This window comes from Pinus tabuliformis, chromosome 4_2, assembly GCF_031772625.1.
Source record: "Pinus tabuliformis cultivar Carrire ecotype Pingquan chromosome 4_2, CPIR1, whole genome shotgun sequence".
Taxonomy (NCBI): domain Eukaryota; kingdom Viridiplantae; phylum Streptophyta; class Pinopsida; order Pinales; family Pinaceae; genus Pinus; species Pinus tabuliformis.
Window position 1 is genome coordinate 949,252,052 of NC_142304.1, and position 6,321 is coordinate 949,258,372.

Here is a 6,321-nt window from a genome sequence, read left to right on the forward strand (position 1 = left end):
ATCTTCGAGGGTTAAATAGATGTAGATGCCATACATAAATGGTTAAATATGCTAGAGGGTTATTTTTATGTTCATGATTTTTCCAGTCGGGAAAAGATTATTTTTGCTCTTCTCAAAGCAGCGCCCCATGTCAAGGACTGGTGGGAAACCTACTGCGAGCTAAACGATGAAAGTACAGGCCCACTGTTTTCAGCTGCACCTAATTGGGATTCATTCTAGGATGCCATCAAGGAGCAGTACTACCCTGTCGGAAGCTATGAGGATCAATACATTAAGTGGACCACACTGCGGAAAGGAAGGGACCAAGATGTGCTGGAGTTTACCAATATTTTCCATACCCTTCACAAAAAGTTGGGTATCAAAGATTCAGCGCAGGATTTGGTACTCAAATACCGTGGCTACCTACACAAGTACATCCAGGAAGAAATACAATTCCTGAACATCCCCTCGCTCGGCACAGCATACTGACATGACGTCAAGGTCGAGCAGAAGTTTAATCAAAATAAGCGAGACTTTGGAACTGTGAATTTGAAGCAAGGGAAAGGTGCCCCCAAACCGCAGAACAAAGGACAAAGCCAAGGCGAGACAACCCAAAACAACCCGCCAAAGATGCAAGCAAAGAACAACACCGTGAAGCCAAAAAAGGACACGGGAAAGTGGTGTGAGTTCCATAAGAGCTCCACTCATAACACGAGTGAGTTTTGGGCCAGGCAGTCACTGGTGGCCGAGCTAAAGGTGTTAGAATCAGATGCATGTTCTGACTCTGAATTAGAACCCGACAAGGGGAATGACAAAGGGAAGCAAATTATCGATGCAGAGGGCAATGCCACCGTTACCACCATGAAGTTATAGAAGGAGGAAGCTGAAGATCCAGAGGAGGAGGAGCGTCTCTTCCACTCCCTCATGTGGGTAAAGGGCTCCCCACTACTATTCATTTTTGACAGCGGGAGCCAAAAGAACCTCATTTCGGCAGAGGTCATGAAGCGATTGGGCTTACCGACCACAACACATCCACAACCGTACACCATCGGGTGGCTTCACCAAGGATAGGATATTCGCATGAGCCAGTAGTGTCGCCTTCCATACAACATCAAGCCCTTCACGGATGAGGTAGTGTGTGATATTGCTCCCCTTGAATTTTATGATGTATTATTAGGACAACCATACTTGTGGAAGCGACATGCTGTGTATGAATCAAGGCCCCATGCTGTTATTGTTACATTGGAAAATAAGTTGTATAGGATACCGAAGGTAGCACTGCCTACTGCCATCTCTTTAGTTACTGCAAAACAATGCAGTAAGCTCATTTCCAAAACCAGGAAATTTGTTTTCCTGATGATTCTCCCTCAAGGAAAGAAGAAGATGGTGGCCACGACCTCCAGACAGGGCCCCTCTGCATGACAACTATGGATGTACAAGGTCGTGGAGGAGTACAAGGAAATATTCACCTCCCCCGCAAGGGTTCCTCTGCACTGTCAGGTCAAGCACTCCATCAATCTGACCCCGGGTGCACCGGTGCCCAATGGACCAATCTATCAGCACTCCGTTCTGGAGAATGATGAAATCAAGAGGCAAATTCAGGAGCTGGTGTAGAAAGGTCACATCTGTCCGAGTTCATCACCCTATGGGAGCCCGGTCGTGTTGGTACAGAAGAAGGATGAGACTTGGAGACTCTGTATTGACTATCGGGTGCTAAACGAGATCACTGTACATAATAGGTACCCCATCCCATAGATTGATGACCTCCTGGACCAACTAAAGGGGGAAAAGATCGATCTGAAGTCAGGATATCACCAAGTACCAATCAAACCCTCTAATGTGTGGAAGACTGCCTTCAAAGCTAAGGAGGGCCTTTTCAAATGGTTGGTTATGCCTTTTGGATTGATGAATGCTCCTGCAACCTTCATGAGGCTAATTGATGACATCTTGTGGCCATTCACCGACTCATTGGTAGTGGTATACTTGGATGACATCCTGATATTCAGCCAGAGGTGGGAAGAGCACCTCCACCACATTCGACAGGTTCTCCAAACACTACGACAACACAAGCCATGTGCCAATTTGGAGAAATGCACTTTTGGCATGACCCAGGTTCAGTATATGTGATTCATTATTGATGAACAGGGGGTGCATGTGGATCCACCCAAGATCCAAGTCATTTGGGATTGGCCATCTCCAACCACTCCGATAGAGCTCCGCAGCCTTTTGGGTCTTGCCAACTTCTACCACAGGTTTGTGTTGGGGTTTTCTCATATCACTTGGCCCTTGAGTCAAGTCACCAAAGGAGGAGTGAAAGAAAAATTATTTTTTTTTCAATCTCAACATAAGGCATTCATAGTGTTGAAATGTCGCCTCTGCATGGCACCAGTGTGCGTGTTACCAGATTTGCATCAACCATTTGAGGTCGAGACAGATGTCTCTGACTATGCTATTGGGGCGGTCCTTACTCAACATGGGCATCTAGTGGCATATCACAGTGAGACACTTTCAAACACAGTCTGGAAGTATCCCACTTATGACAAAGAGATGTATTCCATTGTGCAGGCCTACTGACAATGGAAGCATTACATTTTGGGGAAGGAAACGGTCATCGACATAGACCACTGACTGCTATAGTTGATACAGACCTAGGGGAAATTGCAGAATGATCGCCATCAGAATTAGTCTACATACCTATAACAATTCCATTTGAATATCAAGTATAAGAAGGGCAGCACCAATAATGTTGCAGATTGCCTCAGTCAACCACCGATCATGGTGTTATCCACCGTGTTCAATTCATGTGGGCATGAGAGTTTCGATTGGCCACTTCTCTACAAAAGTGACCCAGAATTCGGCCACACATACCAGACACTCTTTGAGGGTCGGCATGTTCCATATTTTCACCTCCGAGATGCAGTGTTATGCCACATAGGACATCTTTGTGTTCCTTCAAGCGAGTGTGCCAAGATGATTTGGGAAGCACACTACTATTGGGTTGCTCGGCATTTCGGGGTCTAGGCAAGGGTGGCAGTACTGCAAAATTATTTCTATTGGCCGAATCTTTGACAGGATGTCGGGAAGTACATCAGATCATGCACTTCCTGTGCCATTGCCAAACCGACCATCAAGAATCAACACCTCTATACCCCACTACCTACCCCTAGTCGACGTTGGGAATCCATCTCCATGGATTACATGTCAAGCCTTCCTTCCACTAAGCATGGAAATTACTATGTTTTTTTGGTCATCAATAGGTTCTTGAAGATGGCCATTATGGTGGCCTGCAAGAAGAATATCATAGCAGAAGCCACTGCTAAACTCTTCCTTGAATGAGTGTGGGTGCACTTTGGCATCCCATATTCTATCATCTCAGATCAGGATAGTTGGTTCCTTAGTACATTTTTGTCTAGTCTCTGGTCGATGCTGGACACCAAACTCACTAAGTCCACAGCCTTCCATCCTCAAACTGATGGCCAAAGAGAGGTTGTCAACAGGATTATTGTACACATTCTGCACATGTACAACTCAAAGCATCCACGCACATGGGACGAGAGCCTCCCCTATGTTCAACACAGCTATAACTGAGCTCTTCAAAACTCGACTGGCCATAGCCCTTTTCAAGTGGGCTTGGGGTTCCAACCACTATGTCCCATTGATGTGGCCATGCAATTTGCAACTACTCACATAGATTCGACTCATGTCCAGTCCGAAATAGATAAGGCAACCAAATTCATTAAGCACATCCAACATATTCACCAGCAGGTCCATGACATTCTGGAGAAATCAAATGCCAAGTACAAGCAGTGACATGATCAACATCAGGTGCCACACAAGTTTCAGGTGGGCGACAAAGTCTGGTTGCATTTGTAAAAGGAACACCTTACCAGAGCCTATCAGAAACTCAGACCACTCCAATATGGTCCTTACACCATTACCAAGGCTGTGGGAGACAATGCATTTGAGCTCAGGATTCCCCCATTCCTTGGCTTGCACCCAGTGTTCAATGTGGACCACCTTTGGCCATACTTTCCACCATTACTAGACACATCCGACATTATAGAACAACTCACACCCAAAGAATTAAATCCAGATTGAATGGAAGAAGCTGGAGCTGATCAAATCATGGACACACAGATCAAGCACACTCGCCAATATAATATCCAACTGTATCAAGTTGTCAAAGCAGGCCAACTCCTTCACCAGGGCAAGTGGATCACCACTGATCAAGTTCAACAGAAGTTTCATCATCTCATGGAGGAACTCAATGCAATGGGGACCATTGCTTCCTAAGGGGAGAGGAATGATCTAGGTGGATATTGGTGACACCCTTCCAAGTCCACCTAGACCCCAACCATTGTTTCTCTCAGCTTTTTTAGTTTCCTTAATTGTAGCACAACTTACTATTTTTAGTAGTTTTTCGGGTCCTGAACTTTCGGAGCCATTTTGAGGCCCTAAATGACGTATTTTGGGAAAACTGGGAGCAACATGGGTCCACGGGCAAATGTTGCTCTTCCCAAAGTTGTAGTTCTTAGATAGATCTTTCTAACGAGATATTGTGCACATCAAACAGAGATCATATGCCAAAGTTACAACCTAGGGATGTTGATGTACCAATTTACCCAAACTGGGCCCGCAGTTTGGTGTTTCATCTTCTAGGGTTAGGTTTTTGGATGTTTAGGGTTTTCCATTGTTTCTCAACAATAAATAGGCCTTCGAGCCTCATAGTAACATATTTCAGAGGCATGTAGCTGCCACATCTCTTCTTAGAGATAAGCTACCATCACCCTAGCTAGTTTATTTCCATTTCTGTTTGTAAGCATTTTTCAGTGTTTTACATTAATGAAATGAAGTATTACTTCTGCTACATCTCTGTGTTTATGGTTATCTCTATAATTTTTTGTGTTCCTATTTAAATCTGGATCATGACTGGACTGGAGATTCAATTCATTACATTCCATGGTGGAAATACTATATGCATGGAGGTTGAGTGTCTCAACCTACTGAGCCCCATGATTGCTTGGATTTGGATTCGATTGAACAGGGAGTTACAGAAGAAGAGGAGGGGCACTAGTGGACACATTAGAAGGCAATTGTAGCTGTTTTTGTGGCATAGGTTGGGAGAATTGTCCCAAAGGAGGAGGATGCCCATGCCAATTCTGGGACCATGAAGGGTTTGGACAAGATTAAGGGCACCATGGTTGTTTGGTCAATTTAGTGTGTTCTAAATTGCTGATTAAAATGTCAATCCGGGATTCGTAAACTAACGAAGTGAAGTGTACTATATGTACAAGATAACCATTTTCTTAGCCTTTTGTCGTTTTTGAGTTTTTTTTTGTTTGTTTGTTTTAGGATTTATCTTTTATGGATTCCCTAGTGTGTGTGATGGCGAAAATGAAAGTTAAGTGTGGACGGTAATGGTGATTTCTACAGTGATTTTCCAAACTTAAAACTGTTCAAAAAGAAAGCTCTAAACTAACTGTAATGAAATCAATTCTTAAGAGGAAGTAAATGTATCAAACAGTAAACTAATGACAATGGTCGAGTATCCTTGCTGCTGTATGAAAAAGAAAGTAAAAACTGAACTTAAAGCAACTCAAAGACTGAAAGCAAAGCAACTAATTCACACTACTTAAACCCTTCTGATCCTTTACCCTTCAACTCAATCTGCCTTATGGGAAGCAATCATGAACAAGTTAGGCAATATGATATCTAAATTGCAGGAAATTAAATTGCATAAAGGAAACTAATCACACTACTTCAACCCTTCTGATCCTTTACCCTTCAACTCAATCTGCCTTCTGGGAAGCAATCATGAACAAGTTAAGCAATATGATATCTAAATTGCAGGAAATTAAATTGCATAAAGGAAACTAATCACACTACTTCAACTCTTCTAATCCTTTACCCTTCAACTCAATCTTCCTTATGGGAAGAAATCATGAACAAGTTAAGCAATATGATATCTAAATTGCAAGAAAGCAAACTAAATCACACTACAATAAGTAATATTTTGATTCCTTACTAATAGAGTCACTTGACAATAGAAAGAAACCATAAACAAATGAGTAGTATGATGTCTAAGTAGCAGAAAAATAAATAAGCAAAACACAAATTGAAAAATGACAGTGCTGGAATTAAACTTCAGAAAATGAAAATTAGCAAGAAGGACAAGATGATCTCATATGTCAGTAGTTATCTAAAAAAATATGTAAATCTGCCCGGGCTACCTACAACAAAACCTGTAAAAGAAGCACTAATCAGCTAACAATTAGAAAAGAAACATAAAGGAAATATAGACATCAATGAGCATTAGAACAACACACTCAAGCAATGATTGAA